Consider the following 22,254-nt stretch of genomic DNA (forward strand, 5'->3'; position numbering starts at 1 on the left):
ACCGTGTGCACCACTCCGTCCGCCATGACGCGTTTTGGGCCCTGAAGCCCTTGATCACATGACATGGTCAGCCAATCATCAAAATTTATAACGAGTATGCAAGCATCATCTGACCACTGGGCCTGTAGAGATAAACAACAGACTTCAGCCTGATCATTAGGACATCAATCACAAAAATTACTTTCCTTCCCCATATACAATATAAATGGATTAAAATATCACTGTACATTATAGTTCCCCTTCTTTCTCCCCCACATGTGCAAATCTCGCAAATAAATATATAAATATCATCCATGATTAAAAACCAATATTGTTTGATCTAAAATTCATATTTTGGTGATATTAAAATAATACATTTAATATTCATAATTTGCAAATAAGCAAACAATGTGCAAAATTTCGCATTTAGAATATGTGCAAAATCTGCAATGTTATGACGGGGAGAAATAACTGTAAAGGGGGAACCGTGGGGAAAGATCATTAATAAAGCCCAAGTGGGCAAGCTCGATGTCCAAGATCACTGCTTCTATATTGCCCTCGTGGTTCAGTTTTCTGATACTTGTCAGCTTAAATCACATAAAAAATAAAAAAACTGTGTAGTGTGTATTTTTACATATATATGTCCCTGTGCTTTAAAATCAAGAGAGAAGAAGTCTAAAAGGCTCTTTCTTATAATCTTGTATTTAGGTCAACAACCAGTTATTCCCTATTACAAAACCGGTGCTCAACTGTTGATCAGCAGTGTTGGAGACAGGTATACAGGTCCTCTGTGGCGTTAAGCCCGTTCGGAGTCTTAGTATTCAACTCCAATATGTATCTTGTTTCCAATGTTCTCAAACGGGCTTCCCTGTCTCCTCCCCTACGGAGAGGCAGTACTGTGTCTATTGCATAATAGGTGAGACACCCTAAATTTCCCCCATGGTGTGCATTGACATGGCGTGCCACAGGGTAAGACTCATCCTTGTTCTGGACCGCTCGCATGTGCTGGAGTATGCGTTTGTAGACCTGCAACTTGGTACTTCCCACATACCGCAGGCCACACGCACACTCCAGCACATACACAACGAAATCTGTCTTACAAGTTATTTTTTTGGAAATCAAAGTTGATGTCTCAGAAAAAGGGGTCGTATATGCAGTTTTGTTTTTCCCCAGTGTACAAGCTTTACATACAGCGCATTTGATGAATCCCTTGCTTTTATGCAGCCAGTCTGCTTTCTTGGCTATTTCTGGGCTATTTGAAACCAGCATGTCGCTCATTGATCTTGCCCTGCTATATGTAATCACGGGGCGTAATGCCAGGGTTCCTCCAATTACAGGATCACCTTTGACAATAGGCCAATTTCTGCCAATGATCTTATGTATATGTTTGTGCTGGCGACTGTAAGCTGTTATCAGTCTTGGTTGGTCACTGTCACTTTTGGTTTTCGCTTGAGATGGATCAACAACCCCTTCACATTGCATGAAGGTACCAGTTGTATTGGCTCTTGTTATAGCTTTTTCTATCAAGCTTAAAGGATAACCTCGTGCCAGAAATCTGTCTTTGCTGCTTTCCTGTGCTGTTAAGCGAGACTCCTCTGTTCTACATATTCTCCTGAGCCTTAGCATCTCCCCATAGGGTATGCTTCGGATCAGGTGGGCAGGATGATGACTTGATGCGTGCAGGACCGTGTTGCCTGCTGTGGTTTTGCGGTGCAACCTGGTCTGCAATTTACCTGCCTCAATGTGTATTTCAACATCAAGGAAGTTGACATGACTCTCACTAATTGTCCCAGTAAATTGTAAATTAAGGTTGTTAACATTAATTTCAGAAATGAAGCGCTCAGCCTCCTTCCTTGATCCTCCCCAGATCAAGAAAAGGTCATCAATAAACCTGTGTAGTGACACTATGTTAGTTCTCACTGTTTCAGCATGTGCGATTCCTAGGACCTGCTCCTCCCACAGCCCCATGTGCAAGCACGCGTAGCTCGGGGAGAAGCAAGCCCCCATCGCAACTCCTCTTAACTGATGAAATACTTGGTTCTGGAACAAAAAGTAATTATTGGTCAGGCATATCTCAATCATTTGAATGATCATTTCATTGTGCTCCAACATACTAGTTGGTCTGGTCTTTAGAAAGTGAGTTACTGCTTTCAGACCATCCTGGTGATTTATACTTGTGTATAGTGACACAACGTCAAGGGTGATTAATAAAAAATCATTCTGCCAAACCACTTTCTTTACTTTGTCCAGAAAATCCATAGAGTCTCTTAAGTACGATGGTAAACTTTTGACGTGTTCTTGAAGAAAATGGTCAATGCAGCGTGAAGTGTTCTCAAAGACTCCCTGTCTGGCCGAGATAATAGGCCTTCCTGGGGGTTTTAACAGGTCCTTATGGACTTGGGGAATCATGTAAAAGACTGGCATCACTGGGTAGTTTTGTTTTGAGGAACTTGAGTTCATCACCGCTTAAAAGTCCCTTACCTTTCCACCCATAAAGTTTGATGTTAAACTTGTCCCATGCTGATTTGGCTTTCTGGGGGTCACTCCTACAATAGCATTGTCTATCGTTCAATTGTTTCAGAGCTTCCTCCATATACAGTTTTAAAGGCCAGAGGACAATATTTCCCCCCTTGTCCGATTGCCTCACAATTATGTCCTTATTATTCTGTATTTTCTTCATTAGACTGCCAAAAGCATTATTACAATGATTACTCTTCTTGTCATCACATATTGATGCTTTATGTAGTTTCTTTATCTCTGCTGTTACAAGATCATTGAAGACGTCAATATTGTCATGGGCCATTATTGGATTGAACGTTGACTTTGCTCTAAAGGAGGTGGCTCCTGGGGTGTTAGTTCTCAAACACCTCTCCTCCTGTGTATTTTCCTCAGTCCCACCTTCCTTATTTAGATCTTGTAAGTCACAAAAAAGATCAAATTCTCCTGCCGTGACTCCCAGATTTTCAACATTGCCCCCACCACTGACTGTAGTGGTCTTGGTGTTTTTATTCTTGTTCATCAAATATAATTTGCGCAGTTTCAATTTACGCACAAATTTAAAAACATCCATCCTGGTGCGGGCATAATTGAAGGTACTAGGTGGACAATAGGTTAACCCCAATGACAACGTTCTAATCTCTCTTTCACTTAAATGCATTTCCGTCAAATTAATCACAGTCATTGCATCTCTTACTTGTCTTATTGCCGGCGATTCCATCTCTTGCGAGTTTTCTTTTTTGGTGCTTTACCTCCCGCTGGACCTTGCAGTCCTGCACTTCCTGCGTTGTCTGCGTTTGGTGTTTTTCCTTTGGCTGATGCTGAGCTTGCTGCGTGGGACCTCAGTGTTAGTTTGCGGTCGTTGCGGAGGCAGTCCACCTCCTGACCCAACGACCGCTTTGTAAACCCCAATGGCATCGTGTTTGGGCGCAGTTCCTGTTCAGAGTCACTGTCGGGCACAGAACTGATATCCGTAGAGGACGCTGAGGTGCAACCTGTATTGGCAGCTCCCTGCGAATTGTTTTGCGCTGTGGTGTTCTTTGGGGGATCGTACTGGTGTGAAAATCCCCCCATTTTGATAATCCAATTTATCACGCTGAAATTTAAATGTTTTATGTTTTTTTATGATGTCCTCCTCTTTGGCTAACCTCAGCGTCATTTCTTCTCTGAGTCTTTTCTCTTGTGTCTGATCTGCCAGTGCTCCTATCTGTTCATTCAAGTCCAGGATCTTTTTTTGTAATTTCACCCCATCACTTTCTGCATATTGAATGAGAATTTTTACCAGCCGGCTTGAGTTTTCCAGATTGCATTTTGCCCAATACTATATATTTGTATGCAAGCAATAATAATACACTTGGTAAATGCAACAGTTAAATGCATGAATAAACAAGCAGCAAATAATATGAGAACACTCAAGAAAATATAATATGCTGGACGTACTTCAAGAGATCAGAAAGATATATATACACTAGTTACATCAAATTATTACTTTGGATGTTCACCTCACTCAAACACACATCACAATGAAAACACCTCAAATGATCAAAGCCACTGGCCACACATCACAATGGCAATAATCAAAACTCAAACACCTCAAATGACCACAGCCACTGGAACTAGTCAGAAAGAAATCACCTCACCGATCGTTCACTCTTCATCCTTGCCAATTCTCGCTGGGGGGCCCGTTCACAGCTGGCTTGGACTCTCGACCGGTACTCTAGTTCCGTTTGTCTTACAGCAGTACGTCTACTCTGTAAGTGAGCACTCAACCCAACTGTCAACAAACACCAGCTTTATAGTCTCAAAACTCGCACTTTAAGGTTCGAGAAACCTTCCCACCCACGCCAGAGGAATCTTACCAGGACAGGCCAGCTTCCAAGCAAGCATTCCATGGCAGGAAGTAGTTCCCAAGTTCCCTCTACAATCTCACATGTTTCAGCCTTTATTTTGACGAAGCTCACAAAGGCCTTCCAGGGTACATTAAACAATCTCTCACCAAACAATCCTTGAAAGTGATTAACCCAAACAACTTGCAAGCGTGGCTGTGCACACAGATAAAACTCAAGCCAGGCAGAGTCCGAATTCAGGATGACATGAGGCCATGTCAAAGCCAATAGTAAGAACTTCATAATTCTACCAATGTTCAACACAATGCACATTTGTACACCACTGCGTATAGCATCACATACTTCATCTCTCAATGCACAACACAGTGCACATTTGTGCGCCACTGCTCACAACACTGCACTTCGAGACCAAAAAGTACATTCTGCACCCCTCGCTCTCTCTCTCTCTCTCGCTCTCTCGCTCTCGCTCTCTCGCTCTCTCGCTCTCTCGCTCTCTCGCTCTCTCGCTCTCTCGCTCTCTCGCTCTCTCGCTCTCTCGCTCTCTCTCGCTCTCTCTCGCTCTCGCTCTCTCTCGCTCTCTCTCGCTCTCGCTCTCTCTTTCTCTCTTTCTCTCTTTCTCTCTTTCTCTCTTTTTCTCTCTTTTTCTCTCTTTTTCTCTTTTTCTCTTTCTCTCTTTTTCTCTCTTTTCTCTCTCTCTCTCTTCATAACAGGTTGTCAGAACACATGAGTGCCTCTAGCACTACATTCATGAAGGTACTGTAGATTCTTGGTGATTCTGTGTATTATGCCAGTCTGTATATTAATACAGTGAGGCTGTGGGAACCTCTGTCTGAAAGATCAGTTCATTGTGATCCTCTCCCTGTCTGAGCTCATTCTGGAAATGCATACAGTGAGGCTACTGTGATACAGTCCCTTATGTTTTAGGTCCTTTTTGTCACTGTTGTTCTTGAAGAAGATCATTTTGTGGTAGGGACTTAATTGAAGCCCTTCGGGGCCACCTTCAAAAACTGTATGGAGGTGAAAAATTCTGTTGAGTCTACATAATCTTGAATTTCTTTATTCTTTTTTCCTGACAAGTTTTGTTATATTTAAACTTTCTATTAAATGTGCTCTGGGGTGTAGACTTTGATAGGTGGTATGTTGTGTCTTTTTGAAATTTTATGAATGGATATATGCAAATCCTGTAGCTGAACTGAGTTTATAGTGCAGCACAGTGCTGTACTTTATATCAAAGTGGAGGGAAGAGAATTGAAGGTCCATTCAGTTCCCCTGGACAGATATGCGATAATCAAAAATAGAATGGACACTGGTATCTACAAAACCTTTGGTTTGTATTCGAAAACCCTCATAGACATCCTGGTTTTATCGTTGCGGTGTATCTTTTATCCGCCCCCTCAGGAGTCATGGCGTATTCATAGGGTTGTCGATTAACGTGCTGGATGCCTGCCTCACCCGAGGCTACCTCCGGTATAGGTAGAAGTGTCCAGAGATACTGGAAGAGGAAAAAATGGGATAAAAATAGTGTCTCACCTAAGGATTTATTTATTAAAAGAAGAGGGGTAGGCACTATTGCTAAAATAAACTGCGATATGATGGTAATCGTGTTACTGGATTACTGCATGTCTTGAAAAATGTGTCAACATGTTTCAGCTCTCTTGGTCCAGCCGGGTCTACAGAGCTTTCGTCAGGACAAAACACAAACGTAAAAAAGGATATTCACTCACACCACTTGTGTAGTTTTGAAGATCAGTATAGATAGCTTATACTTAGATTCCCTGTGCTGTGGAAACAAAAAGCCAACTATATCCATTATATATGTGGCTTCAAACATGAGATGAGCAAGCAGACATGTTGAGGTTACATGTGGGGCACAAAACTCTTCATTAGGAGCGGACGCAATGCTAGTGGCATTAATACCGTGTCGAGAAAGGAAAGGATTAAAAACAAGGTCTAATACAGGAAGTACATTCAGGATTGCAACGTGTGCGATGTTATTTTTATGTACAAGACCTACTGGAGTCAGAGGTCCGTGGGGGTAGAACTAATTGTGGACGGAGTTTTAAGAACCCTTAGTCTGGAGATATAATTACAAAACACTACAACAGGGTGCGATATAATTACCTGTATTCAGCTCAATGGTAGCTTCAACAGAGGTCGGAGAGTCGCTTGTGGTCTTTGCTGTTGTGGTACAAACGGGCCCACTGGGTTAGTAAAACGGTTAAGAGTCTTAACAGATAGTAGAGAGAAGGTCCTGCTGCCATTCTTACCCACGAGGTTCGGCGCTGTGTCCCCTGTGCTGACTCTGCCCCTGGCTATGGGTGTGTCTTGTTTATCCCTTCTTTTTAAAAGGGGCTTAGACATAAAGAGTGGACTACATTCGGCACAGGAGCTCCATGTAAGATGGTTGCTTCCCGGTGTAAAAAAGGAAGGTATTGATACAGGATCAAATGATTGACGTTGTGTGGAAAAGAGTTCACAACGAACGTAGTGTATGTACAGAGGGTAATTCTGTCACAAAAATAGTTATCACTGAGACTGGGACTTGTAGTAGTACTTTGACTCAGTAGAATTGGTGCCACGGGATGTTATCGTTCATCCCCACAATGTCTGTTCTGAGACGGTCCACCCACCTTTGTTCTTTTTCAAATAGGACCTGCTCGGCGTTGTTGGTTTTATCTAGTAGCATTTCAAGAACCGTCAATCTCAAGTCGTCGCATGAATGTCCTGCTTCAACGAAGTGAGTACACAGTTTGGTGGTATTTTTCTTGAGTCTTACATTGCTTCTGTGCTCTCCTATGCGGATTTTGATTTTGCGACAGGTCATGCCCACGTATTGTCGTTGGCAGAGGCAGGTCACTAAATAGATTACATGTGTGGAGTTCCAATTTGTATGTTGTCTCTTGGTCCACAATAAGGTGTCTGTCAGTTGTAGGCTCTTCGTGGTCTTGGTGAACTTGCAGACTCCACAGGTGCCACATGGGTAGTGGCCTGTAATTGGGGCCATGGTGATGTCTCTGATTGTTGATTGCACTGGTTTCTTTTTTGGCCTAGTATGTACGAGGACATCTTTGATGTTCTTGGTTCTTCTGTTGGCGAATCTTGGTTTGGGCCAATTGAATTTGCCTGAAGTGACAATCTGCCAGTTTTTCCTTATCAATTTTTGGACGTCATAGGTCGCAGGGCAGTAGGTAGTGACACATGTGACTAAATCCTTAATGGGTTCTTTACGGTTGTTCTGTAGAAGGCATTCACGGGGCTGGTGTTTTGCCCGTTTTTTACACTTAGAGATTACTGCTGGGGTATAATCTCTAGATTGTAACTTTCGGCTGAGTTCCTGCGCCTGTTTTCTGTAGTCACTCTCTTTACTGCAGTTACGTTTGTGTCTTAAAAACTGACTGTAAGGGAGAATATCCCACAAAGGTCGGGGTGGTAGCTCTGATATGAGAGTAAGCTGTTCTTGGCTGTGGGTTTGGTGAAGGTTTTGGTCTCCAATTTCCCATTTTCACAAAAAATCGTAAGGTCCAAGAAATCAATGTGCTGGTTACTCGAGGTGAAGGTGAATTTTAGCCACCTGTCTCTCCCATTGAGCCATTCCATGAAGGTGGTGAGATCTAGTTTGATGTCCCAGATTAGTAGAATGTCGTCAATATAACGTTTCCAGTGTATTATACTGGAAACGTAGGTATTGTTATTGTTGAGGACAAATTCTTGTTCAAACTGGCTCACGTAGAGTCCAGCTACCGAAGGCGCAAAGGCGCTGCCCATGGAGGTACCATGACACTGTAGAAAGAGTTGGCCGTTATATTCAAAGTAGTTCTCTTTAAGAGCTAATCGGCAACATTCAAGGATAAAATGCCGTGGAGTCTTGTGTGTCCATTCTTTCATGAAAAGCAGGTCTTCCAGCATCTTAAGGGTGTCTTCTTGGGGTAGGCTGGTGTAAAGGGACTCAACATCTAGACCCATCGTGTTGGGATTGAATTCACGATCCGCAATCTGGATCAGGAGATCTCTAGTGTCTTTCAAATAGGTCGGTGTGCTCTGGACTAAAGGTTTTAGATACTCATCGGCAAATTTGGATAGTGGCTCTAATAATGATCCAATGCCCGAGACTATCGGGCGTCCCGGAGGGGGGGACTTGTTTTTGTGGGTTTTTGGCAATGAGTAGAAAAAGGGTACTTTGGGTCCTTTTGGTGTTAAGAAGTCGGTCTCTTTCTTTGAGATCCAACCATTGACCTTTGCTTCATGTGTCATGATTGCGATAGTGTTGGTTAATCTCTCGGTGGGGTCGTTGTCCAGTTTTTTATAGAAGGTCTCATCTGACAGTAGGGCCAGACATTGCTGATTGTATCCTTCTTTGGTTAGGATAACTACCCCACCGCCCTTGTCCGCTGGTTTAATGACTATGTTGTCATTGTCTCTTAGTTCTGCTAGGGCTAGTCTTTCTTTGTTGCTCAGGTTTTGATAGGTCTTATTTCTGCTGTCTAGTTTGTCAATTCCATTCATGACTGAATGTACTTCCTGTATTAGACCTTGTTTTTAATCCTTTCCTTTCTCGACACGGTATTAATGCCACTAGCATGGCGTCCGCTCCTAATGAAGAGTTTTGTGCCCCACATGTAACCTCAACATGTCTGCTTGCTCATCTCATGTTTGAAGCCACATATATAATGGATATTGTTGTCTTTTTGTTTCCACAGCACAGGGAATCTAAGTATAAGCTATCTATACTTATCTACAAAACTACACAAGTGGTGTGAGTGAATATCCTTTTTTACGTTTGTGTTTTGTCCTGACGAAAGCTCTGTAGACCCGGCTGGGCCAAGAGAGCTGAAACATGTTGACACATTTTTCAAGACATGCAGTAATCCAGTAACACGATTACCATCATATCGCAGTTTATTTTAGCAATAGTGCCTACCCCATTTCTTTTAATAAATAAATCCTTAGGTGAGACACTATTTTTATCACATTTTTTCCTCTTCCAGTATCTCTGGACACTTCTACCTATACCGGAGGTAGCCTCGGTTGAGGCAGGCATCCAGCACGTTAATCCACTACCCTATGAATACGCCATGACTCCTGAGGGGGCGGATAAAAGATACACCGCAACGATAAAACCAGGATGTCTATGAGGGTTTTCGAATACAAACCAAAGGTTTTGTAGATACCAGTGTCCATTCTATTTTTGATTATCGCACAGTGCTGTACAACAGAACGGCTTAACTATAAAAAGTTGAGGCAGAAAGGGGTGGATACAAAAAGGGAAAGTTTGGGGAATAGAAGTTAAGCCAAAGTTAAGGAACGTGCTTAGAGGGGAATTAAAAGTATGTGAGAGCCCAAGGTAGGGCAGGCATAAGGTTTTTTGTCAAAGTTGTTTTTATTAATTTTTACAAAGATAACAGCACAATATTCCCCAGCCGATCCCCCTTACTTAATCACAAGCTATTGCATAGTATAGAGTCCGTTACATTAAGGGATCTCGCTGGAATTCAGTACATTCGTATTGTGAAGATGCTGTTAAAAATAGAGGCAAAACATACTAACAACAACAAGCCTCCAATAGTCCTCTCTCTCTCTGATGCAATACTGCCCCCCTTAAATTCCTTCCGACAGACAAGCAGGGAAGGTGGGGAGTGGGTACACCAGGAGACATCAACCGCTAAGATAATCCCGGTACTTGGAGGAGGTGTTATCTGTTGAAAGCAGGTGGTCAGTATCAGTGTAATCTTATATTCCGTTGTGGAGGCCATCATAGAAAGGGGGTGGTCGGCTAACAGGTGGGCGGGATTCAGCATTCAAATTAAAAGAGATGTAGTTACCTAGCTCATGTAGGGCATGCAGTCAGTGGGAGACCTATGGGCAGATATGATACCAAGGGACCTCACTCAAACTCAAAATTCTTTAAATGATCTCGGAAAATATCAGTTAATCTCTCCTTTGTGAAGGCTTGCTGTAAGCGGGCGTGCCACTGCATTAAAGCCTCTTGCTTTTTCCAGGCTGTGGCTATTTCCATCTTGGCAGCTCTGAAGCAAAGCCCCATAATAGTTCTATCGATACATGCTTGTCGTTTGAGTATGGTGTCCCATAAGCCCAAGAGTGCGAACCCAGGTCAATCAATCAATCAATCAAAGCATTTATATAGCGCACTACTCACCCAGAGGGTCTCAAGGCGCTAGGGGAGGGGGGTCCGCTACTGCTCGAACAGCCAGGTCTTGAGTTGCTTCCTGAAGGCGAGGTGGTCCTGGGTCAGGCGGAGGTGGGTCGGGAGGGAGTTCCATGTCTTGGCGGCGAGGTAGGAGAAGGACCGTCCCCCTGTGGTGGCTCTTCGAATGCGGGGGACGGTGGCGAGGGCGAGGCCGGTCGATCGAAGCTGGCGTTTGGGAGCGTAGAAGTTGAGGGGGCTGTTGAGGTATCCTGGGCCTTGGTTGTGTAGGGCTTTGTGTGTGTGGGTGAGGAGACGGAAGGTGATTCTCTTGGTGACCAGGAGCCAGTGCAGGTCTCTCAGGTGTCCGGAGATGTGGCTGCGACGGGGGATGTCCAGGATGACTCGTGCTGAGGCGTTCTGGATCCGCTGAAGTCTTTTCTGGAGTTTGATGGTGGTTCCGGCGTAGAGGGAGTTGCCGTAGTCCAGACGGCTGGTGACGAGGGCCTGGGTGACAGTCTTCCTGGTCTCGGTGGGGATCCACTGGAAGATCTTTCGTAGCATGCGCAGGATGTTGAAGCACGACGAGGAGACGGCGTTGACTTGTCTGGTCATGGAGAGGGTGGAGTCCAGGATGAAGCCCAGGTTGCATGCGTGGTCTGTTGGTTTGGGTGCGCTGCCTAGGGCGGGGGGCCACCAGGAGTCGTCCCAGGCGAAGGGTGAGGATCCCAGGATGAGGACTTCCGTCTTGTCAGAGTTCAGTTTCAGGCGGCTGTTCTTCATCCATTCGGCTACCTCTTTCATCCCTTCGTGGAGGTTGGCTCTGGCGGTGGCGGGGTCGTTGGTGAGGGAGAGAATCAGCAGGTGTCTCCGGAACGGAGTATCCTTAAATATCCTTTATTTGAGCAAGGATCTCAGTCCAGAATAGACTAATAGTGGGGCAGTCCCACCAAATGGGGCGCTAGTACCCGAAGAGTCCACACCCTTGTTATATTCCCTAGTTAGGTCCATGTAGCAAAACTGCTAATTTCTTACGTTGCCCTCTTTTTCACAATAACATTTCTGCCATGAACCTTTGAACATATTTGCATGCACGACAATGTTAGATTGGTTGATCTGAAACTACTTTGTTTACACATCTAGCTTTGCACAACATTAACTGATGCCTCGAACATCATGTACAAGGCCTCTTCATGCACTATGTACAAATGTTGTTCCATCTTTATACATGGGGCGACAGAGTGATCTACAGATCCTTAACGTCGCTAATATAAAATGTACATCGCAAGGCTGCTTTCTATTATAAATAATAAGCATCCCGATAGAGTAGCTGAGGAACCACTTCAGCTGACACCGAGGGTCCCAGGATGCTGAGACTTCACCACGCTTCTGTCTGACATCTATGTGAGGGGTGTCCAATATGTGACCAAGATTGGGGTCCTTTATTCTTCCCACCAGGTAAATGAGTTATTTGACTCAAAAACCTCAATTCAAAAAGAAGGTACAAGGCATTAAAAAAATACAGGCCCAGACTACAGAGGACTCTGCTTCTGAATGGGGAGTGAGCAGTGACGATGCTGGACAGCGCAGCAGAAGTCACAATAGCTCGCCGGAACCTGATGGATTATCTGGTGGTGCTGCTGAATGAGTATATCCGCGCGGAAACACCAGATACAAGGGTAAGTGTCCCACATTGTTTATACAAAATAACGCTCCAAATGAAGGGGGACATACCCAGAAACATTAAGGTTCTCTTTCGGGAGAGCCTGACATAGGGTTAAGACATTCTTTTGGCTGAAAAGGATTGGCCACCTGAGTTTGTAATGGAATGCCCACTGGGAGAAACACTCATTTTATCTGCTTTCTCTGACCTCGTTCCAGAATCAATTAAACTTTCATACGTGCAGGAGTGTGCGTTAGTGCTAGCACCTGCACTTTACCGCAATCATGTTGGATGGGACGATCAGTCACCTCTACACAAAATCTCATTAGAACCAACTCCTTAACCCCAGAGACAGTACCCAGTAAAACATGAAGCTAAAAAATAAGTTAGGAAAATCCAATAACACCTTGAGTGCTATAAAAAATTGCACCTCGTCTATGAATAATCCCATGTTTCTCGTAATCAAACCGGATAATTCATACTGTCTAGTCTTAGACTACAGACATTTCCACACTCACATTTGCAGCACAAAATTCACATAGTTCTGCACGAATAAATAATGTTGTTCAAAGGAAATACAAAACACTAGCTATCTCAAATAGATTTTTTTGCCAAAGTATACCGTCTGGAAGCTGATATTTTGCCGCATTTTCAGTGCTAGGTTTGCAGCGTCCATTTTGTCATTTACCTTAAGGGTAACAGCCCTGGACAGTTCTCAGCCAGCTTAACAGAGTTACTTAAAAATTTGATGAAAGGCATTGTTCTATGTAGATGATCTTTATTTGACGGACTTTGAATTAATGCCACACTTTGCTAGAGTGAACCACATAAATCTTTTTTTTTTTTTTTGTCCTCATTTGTCAATATGCAAAACCATGTCAAACCACATAATTCTTGTGTTCCATCACCTGGGTTTAAAGTTCAATTTAAAAAAATTAAAATTTGCCAATCTCAATGTCCTGTTTCTAGGATAGGAGTTGTAAAGTGAAGGGAAAAGCCTAGTGGCACATTTTTTTTAATGCACATTGCTTCAACCTCCAGTGACTCTGAAGAGACTACAATCCATTTAGCATATCTCATGACCACAATGTCCGGGTTTAACCACCCAGCCCTTCGACAATAAATGTAATAGTAGACAACCAGCGCCATCCTTACCTTCATTATGATGTTTGCCTCTCTCCACATAATGCCTCGATGAGAGCCCAACGCCATGAAACCGACAAAGACGCGCACTACACCAAGGGCGGCGGTATTTAAACACGTCGACCCGACGCCACAAAAAACGCTTGCACCTTAATCACCTCCACGTGAGTGTGTAATCAACACTGTAGAGGGACTCGTGTTACCAATATGATGCTGCCATCTTTAAAGAGTGAAATGTTTTGTTTATGATGAAGGCTCCCGGATCGACATAATAAAGGGAGTACATCACCATTTAGAAAGCTGCCATCTCAAAAAGGCAAAATCTTGTAAAAAATCAGTGTAACCACCACACTTCATCCCGGAGGCCCCGTTTACCCCACTCCCATAGTAAAATGTCTACTGCAGGACATAATTACTGCAATTACTCTTTCCAAGTTAAAACACCCATCCCTAGTAAAGCAATGCATCAAAATGCATAGTATGATGACATAGATCCACCTGTATCCTGTCGCAAACCCAACTGAAGCAGGTTAGTGTATTTACCATTAGGCAGCATGATAAAGTAAATTTATCATCAGCTTACCTCCATAACTCAACACTTCTTTTATTACCACAATTATAGAATTTGCGCCAGAAATGTAAGTGGCACAATAAGTGAAACCACAAGCAATATTTGTTTTAAAAAAAATATGTTTATTGAATTTTTCATCAAAGACAAATGTTACAAATTAACCCAGGAGTCGGACCATTACATTTGTGCATTCATTATCCATGTGTAATCTATACAAGTACAAAAATCAAACGGAAAAGGGCAATCTGTATTTTCAGTTAGCTATTCAGAAGGAGATAGATACATTTTCAGTTACAATTGTGAATCCATTTCATTATCACGTACATAATCTGTAAAGAACCACCAATAGTTGTTTGGACGAGATCTGGCCGGTAATTCTTCGTCGTATGTTAATAACATATCTCTACAATAAGCCAAGTCACGCGTCCAGTTTTTAACACTTGGGACCATCGTACCACACCAGCACTGTGCTATCTGACGTTTTGCTATTAACAATGCTATTACACAGAATTTACGCTTTACCGCTCTCACATTTGTCAGAAGTCCCAATAAGCAGGTCTTTATGCTGCAGACAATTTCTGTTCCTACCATTACTGTAGGTACTGAGGTGACTTCCTCCCAATAATCTCGTATCTTCACAGTTCCAAGCGAGGTGAATAAAATCAGCCTGGTCAACACCACACCTTTTACAACTCTCCTCTGCTCTTAACCCATAGCGATATAGTTTCACCGGAGTGTAATACGTTTGATGCAGATATTTGAAGTGCAAAAGCCGCAAATTACCATTAGGTGTGAGCAGTTGAACTAAAGCACATGTGATTCGCCATTCCTCCTCAGTTAGTGGGTCAGCGAGCACGGCATTCCACCTCTCCATAGCCTTTTCAGTTGTGTATGGAATTTCATTCTGCGCTACTGCATATAAGCGAGAAACTAGACGTGTAGTATTTGCTGATGTCAGTAGAAGTTGGAGTGTATCTAAGCTGGCCGGTTCAGCAGGGTAGTCAGGATACAACTTTTTAATGGCTCTTTGTAGCCTATAATAAGTGAAGCGGAATAGCAATGTTTGATTTTGAATGTATGAAAGGTCTTGCAATGGGCGAAATCTACCTTCGTGATAAAGTTCCCAAATTTATCAATCCCTACCTGGTGTGGTAACTCCATGCCTACTTTTTCCCCGGTGACTGAGAGCTCTGGGTGATAATGCAATGGTAGTGCCGGAGCATATAACGGTACCTTATGAGCCAGCTGTCCCAGACTTCGCCTCGCATCAGTAGTGGTGTTGATGGTATTCATGTCTTCAGCATGTAGTGGCGGTCGTCGATGCGTTATTATGGCCGTCAAGGGTATTGGCAATGCGTCTCCCTCTTCTACTGCTGTGTGTGTTAGGTAAGGTATTGTATGGTACCAGTAAGCGGCATATTGCGCTTGAGCGCACAGGTAATATAATAGGAAATATGGTATGCAAAAGCCTCCCCTGGTATAAGGCAGTGTTAATGTTTGGAGCTCTATGCGCGCCTGTTTACCCGCCCAGATTAATTTGAGCACTATCTGTGTAATACGTTTAAAAACTTCTCTAGGAGGGGTGATTGGAATGTTATTAAACCGATAAAGAAATTTAGGCAAGATGTTCATTTTCACAATCGCAATACGGTCTGCTAGGGAAAGCGGTAGTTGTATCCACCGATTAATTTACTCTTCTAATATGGATATTACCCTCCCATAGTTCGTACGAATGACCACTTCTGGATTTCTATGGTACCATACTCCTAAATATTTAATGGGATCAGTCTGCAAGTCTAAGGGAAATTCAGTTGTATGCGGCTGGGTGGTGTTCGTCAGGGGAATTATTGATGATTTGGTCCAATTTATTTGAAGGCCAGAGTGTCTACCAAATTTGAGGTATTCCCTCAACAGTGGTGCCAAATTTTGTTCAGGATCGCTGACATACAAGAGCATATCATCCGCATACAATAATATGTGTAGGGGCCTAGAAGGGAATTGTAGAGCAGAGTGAATATGTTTTTGTCGTATTAGGCAAGCTAAGGGCTCTAGTGCTAAAGCAAATAGTAAAGGTGATGAAGGGCACCCTTACCGCGTCCCTCTCGCAATAGTGAATTTGTCTGATATATACCCATTTACCCGCACTCGAGCCTCTGGGTCCCTGTATAATAGCTTCACCCACTTCGTGAACATCGGGTGAAAACCCATCCTTTCTAATATTGTCAGGCAGTATGACCATTCTATTGAATCAAAAGCTTTAGCGGCATCTAACATAACCGCCACTGCCTTAGTGCTGGATACTAAATAGTGGGATAGTGCAAAAAGGGTTCTAGTGTTATGTGAGGTGGCCCTAGACGGTATAAAACCAGCTTGATCTGGGAGGACGAAATTTGTCATAAGCAGCTGTAATCTGACTGCAAGGATTTTAGCCAGGATCGTAGAGACGACATTAATCAAAGATAGAGGCCTATATGATTCACATATCTCAGGGTCTTTAGTGGGTTTCAGGAGGGCTATTATCACCGCTTCCCGTAGCGTCTGAGGGAGTACTGCCTGTTCGAAAGCGTTACCATACATAGCTACCAAATGGGGAGCTAACATATCTACATACGTTTTGTAAAATTTGCAAGTAAACCCATCCGGTCCGGGGGTTTTCCCATTTGGCAAGGACTGTATGATCTCCGTAACTTCCTCCACAGTTATTGGCTGCGATAGATACTCCCACTGATTATCTGAGAGCCAAGCAATGGCCATATCTTCTAGATACCTAAGCATTTCCACAGGTGGTGCAGTGGACTGTGACTTATACAACTCACTATAGTTTTGTGCAAAACCTTGTAAAATACCCTCCGTATCTGTAATCAAAGTTCCATCCCCTTTCCATATTTGCAAGACCGTCTCGGGGCCTCTCCCTTCACAGATCTTAGATGGCAGGACTCTACCCGGTTTGCCCCCTCGCCAAATTTCCTAGCAGTGGATCGTTTGGAAATGTATTTGAGCTCATCCTCAGTGAAAGATTGATGTTGTGTGTGGACCTTTCTCAACTCCCCCAACAAAGCTGGGTTCTGCGTGTGTTCCTATTGAGTCTCCAAGCTCTTTCATCCGGGTTTCACATTGTGCGAGCTGCTGCCGAATATCTCTCAATATCCCTACCGTCGTGCTTATGCATACTCCTCTCAGGGTGGCTTTAAAAGCCTCCCATAGAATGCCTGGATCGTCAACTGTGATACATTTAATTGAAAATAATCCCTGATAGGTGTTGCTATGGTGTCTGCGTATATGGTATCTGTAAGTGCTTTAACATTAAAACTCCAGCTAAGTGGAGGGGGGGAATAATGCGGAATCTGGAGGGACAAAAGGACTGGATTATGATCCAAGAGGGCTTTAGGCAGTGTTCTCATTTCGCTTGTCCAGAGTAATATGTTATCAGCTTCCATGTGCCGCATTAATGTGTGCCGCCCCTGTCGTGTCTGGATATCTTTCCCTCCATAGATCCCTCATGCTTAGGTCCGCCATTATATCAAGCACTTTCGCCCGTGCCTTCCTGTGTGATTCTGTTGAATTCTTCGATCGGTCAGCTTGGTCATTTAAAGCGATATTAAGGTCTCCACCCCATAGTATTGTTGTATCCCGTAGCTCATGCATATGGTTCCATATTTCCTGATAAAATTCAGGTGCATCTATGTTTGGACCATATATATTAACTAGTGTTATCCGCTTTTCCCGCAGGTTCCCTGTTATTAGGACATACCTTCCATTCGGGTTAATTATCGTGCGATTTACATTAAAATTTGTGCCCTTCCTCACCAATGTCATGACCTCTCTGGAATATGAGGAGTATGTAGAGTTGTGTCGTTTCCGCCCATCTCTTGCCTACGGTTGTATGTGTGTGTGGGGCTATGTGGGTCTCTTGCAGTATTGCTATGTCTATTCCGCACCTATCTAAACAAGCAAATATCTGCCTTATTTTCTTTGGATTTGTGAATCCCCGGACATTTCAAGTGAGGAGGGTCAAACGCAGTTTACTTGAGGGTGTGTCCCTATTAGGCATCATACGTGACTGAATAATTCCACAACAATCTCATGGCAATATTGTCTTCTCCCAGCGTCTAAATTAACAACCTCTGGTACAGTACCCTCAATGCAGATCTGAAGTACAGCATGAATCTCAGCAATGCATCTCAAATGCTTTGCTCCTCTATCTAGAACAAATCCCCCAACTCCACCCTCCCCCACCCACTTCAGCAACCCAATCCTGCCGAAGCCATAACCCCCATGTAACACCCCAACACATCATAACCGTTATGGGGATCACCCATGTGGAGGTCCACCGAGGGTACACTACACCATCCGACTTAATGGATGGGGGCAGACTTTGCTTAGTTATACAGACATAAGCTTCTGGTAACAGTCCGGTCCATGGGTCGATATCATTGCCACCATTATCTAAACAGTAAAACAATACCCCACAGCACCACATGTTCATGATCCACCCATCTTCTCCTGATAAATTTCTACTGTTGCTTACCAGATCATAAAAGTTAGCAATAATAGGCACCCAGCACATATTTCCAAGGACATCTTCTAACCCAGCTGGCAGTCCGAGGTCATACTGTATCCCATTAAGCGTACGCCATCTAACTGACCTCTCAGTTGTCTGCCATGTTGGTTGTCGCTACTAAACAGTACAAAACATCATGCTGTTTGGGTGGTATATCTTAGTTCCAGTGGGCATCTGCCGTAACACGTTTACATATGGCAGTCTTGAGGTAGGCGCTCTCCACCCCCATAAGCCATTGTTTCTCGCACACGTGGACATGACTCTGCACGTCTGATTGCAGAGCGTCTTATTAAATGCATCCATTTACCCTCCTAGCTTAGTGCTGTTGGCAACCATACAGTCTTACCCAGGATATGCACACCAGTTCAACCGACAATAAAGCTGAAGGTCTCCTCATCAGCTGCGAGCAGGTATCTCTCCCCTGCCAGATCATTAGTCGGATTCACGCTGTTGCTCCCTTCTTTCCGCGGTCTTGCACTTGCTCGTTACACATTTGATAAATTCCTGTGCCGCCTTAGGTGTGGATAGAATCGTCGGTTTTCCCTCCCACGTCACCTTGAGGCGTGCAGGATAGAGCATGGCATAGTTTATCTGTAAGGTCCTCAATTTTGCTTTGGCAGTAGCGCAATCCCGGCGCGCCTGCTGCACTGCGATAGTGTAGTCTGGATAAAATTCAAGCTTGTTCCCTTGATAGTGGATCTGGCCTTTCTCTCGTGCGAGTCGAAGTATATTGTCACGATCCCAGTAGTTCAGTACACGAGCCACAATAGGTCTTGGTGTAGCACCTGGCGGTGGCTACGGTGTGATGGACCGATGCACCCTCTCAATGATGAAGATCGGGGAGAATGCTTCCTCTCCAAATATTTCTTTGCACAGAGTCTCAATAAATGTTTCCATGCGGCCCGTATTTGTTGATTCCGGAATTCCCGCTATTCTTACCTTATTTCGACGAGAACGGGCCTCCAACTCCTCAGCTTTAGCTTTGATCACCTCGAGGACTTTTTCCATGTCACTACATTTGCCCGCTGTCACATGCGCCTCGTCTTCAACTGCCGAAATCCGATTTTCGGCTGTCTCCAAACGCTCCCCCTGTTTGTCCATTTTCGCAGCCGTGCTGTCCATCCTACATGTGGGAAGATCGAGCTTTCCATTGAAGTCTTGTAAGTTGGTTTGTATGGCCTTTAGGATGATTTCCATACTATTTTCTTCAGGTGCATCCGTCTCTGGATCTTCCGGTTGCCCAGAAGGGCCTCTCGGGGTTCGACGGGATTCGAAATTAAGTTTTGGTTGTTGCTTATCGGGTTTCCCCATGGTGTGCTCGTATGAAGCTCTCACGAGCTATTAGTCTAACTGCAATCGCCTCACGGTGCCAACCGAGCAGTTAATGTCACCCACACTCACTACTGCGCAGTATGCAAGGCTAAAAAAGAGGAGACACGTGTCGTCTCAAGGTCTCGCTATAGGCTCATGCACGTAGCCAAAGGGTCAGCAACATCTATAGATCTGGCAGTTGCAGCTAGTCTCGTTTGGCAGAGGGCTATGAGTGGCAATGTGTACTATATTCTCCTGTCCTAGTTATAATCCGGGAAGGCCGACTCAGTAGGGGTACAGATAGAAATGGCGCCCTTTGTGTATCTCTTCACTTGTCTACCTAATCCACTGAGCACTTTGCTGCATACTAATTCAATTATGCTATGGGAGACTTCACCATGGGCTCATTGCCGCAATCTGCGATTGTCACATAATCTTTTCCTGTCTCGAGTCACATTGGCAATGTTATGGGGCCAGTAATCTGCAGGTCAGCTAGGAACAGCAGTTATTCGCAGTACATGACTTTTACAGTCAGCGTGCACACCAGATGCACAGCAGGTCCGTCCCCGGGTGTGTTGCACGCAAGCTCACCAGGACTTTCTTATGTACTCGCTAATGGCACTTTTAGATGGTCTCATCCGATCAGGAGCGTCAGTGTGGCGCCATTAATCTCCACACTGGGCCGCCTCCGCAGTGCGAGGTATTCAAATCACTGCTACCGCGCGGTCAACCTGCAGCTCCCCGCAATTTCCACATGCAGTCCAGGCCTTCAGTCAGTGTAATTGCCGCCTCCGCTTTGCCACCACACCATTCCCATTACTGTCGCCATTCGAGCGCTACCCGTACGCAGCACCAGTGAGTCCTTCTATGCAGGTAAGGGCCTCTGCGTTACACGCAGCCTTGCTGTTAATCAACGGCCAAGCGGGGATATGGGCGCCGCCATGTTATCATTGGAGGCTCGTCCGTTCCAGTGTCTATTCCCTCGCGCAGCTTCTTTTCCCTTACTTACAGAACAGTTCCAGGCCTCCAGCATAGCCCCCGATTGTTCCTCTTATCATGTTAGGGTGGGCTGTAGCATCGGTTAGTTCGATCCGGGTCGGGACCATCACTTCTCAGGTACTGTAGTTACCGGCGGCCGCCATTTTGCCTTCCGTCCGCCATGGGTCGAGGTGGTGCGATTCTCCGGGAATCAAACCAGTATTAGCAGTTCAGGTGCTCCCTTCAGCTCCTGACACCTTCCCATCCAACATGCTATGTTTGCATCACCAGTTGTTGTCAGTTTTGCAGAGTTATTCACGCTGGGCTGGTGTCTGCCCGGCGAAGCTGTCTCTTCAGGCAGCCATCCCGCTGTGCGCCACCTAGCGCCTCCCAACCACAACCAATATTGATGCCCTTTATGCATACTACAAATAATCTACCCCTCCATATCACTGGATGAAAAATCTGTCTCACATCGGGTGTAATACAAATATGGAGCATCCCATGGTCCTATTCAATTACATTAAGGAAACCGTGAATAACCACCTACTCACAAGAAGGGAAGAGACTGTCCAATGAGGGTTATGCTAGAAAGTGCAAAGAGCAAACGGTCCCCGCAATGCCACACAGCCAAGGACATGTGACATCTACAATGAAAAAAACCAATAATGATCTGACATAAGAATATTTCTTTGCAAGGATCAGCCGATCCAGACTCAACAAAAACAGGGGGCCATGAATCTAGTCCACTAGCCCCATATTCACTCGAAGTACCCCAATCCTGTGAGGAAGGGCTGCATGTGTCTCATCATAATCGGTCTAGTGATGGCAAGCGGAGTTCTACCAGGGTTGAGTGACATACCACTGAATGTCTTCATTCAAACTCTGTTTAACGCTGTCCAATGTAAAAATCCAGACGGTTTCCCTCTTTTTGCGGATGTCAATAGGTGACCCTACCTTACTTTAATCTTTTCCAAGATACACCATCTAATATCACTCTGAGTGACCTTTATCCAAACAATGTTGGACAAGATGGGCTGTAATCTTCCTTGTGCGTATGGCAGATTTATGTTTGCTAAAACGTATGCGAAACTCTCACGTAGTCTCACCAATATATGCTAATTCACACGGCCACATCAGCAAATATATAATGTTCTGACGTCTACAATTTGTGAGATCATTTAGTTTGATATTACGTCCATGATAACAAAGGGAACCAGTAACAATTGCAGCCTCACAAGCATGGCAAGAAACACACTTGTGGTTGCCTAGTATCACTGGTAATCCTGTGATAGTGGTTTGTCGTAGGGAGTTATTTACAATTTGTCTAGTGTGGAGCAAGATGTCACGCAAATTCTGATTCCTACGATAAGCCCCCAAAGGTCTTTCCAACTGTGTTTCGTTTTCATAACTGTTCAGAATTGTCCAATTCTTATGAATGATGTTCTTAAGTTTAAAATTCAAAGGAGAATGGTTGACAACACACACAACTCGATCTTGAGACGTGCGACTTGTTCCCTCTAGAAGGGCATCACGATTGTAGTATTTTGCCCTTTTGTATGC

At 44.2% G+C, this 22,254-nt stretch overlaps 1 protein-coding gene across 5 annotated transcripts in view; it reads left to right on the forward strand.

The window, feature by feature from the left end:
- The window catches only part of CBFA2T2 (CBFA2/RUNX1 partner transcriptional co-repressor 2), a 383,740-nt gene that overhangs the window by 119,313 nt on the left and 242,173 nt on the right, over window positions 1-22,254 (forward strand). The gene's annotated exons all lie outside the window — the stretch shown is intronic.

Source organism: Lissotriton vulgaris, chromosome 7 (assembly GCF_964263255.1).
Source record: "Lissotriton vulgaris chromosome 7, aLisVul1.2, whole genome shotgun sequence".
Lineage (NCBI taxonomy): Eukaryota > Metazoa > Chordata > Amphibia > Caudata > Salamandridae > Lissotriton > Lissotriton vulgaris.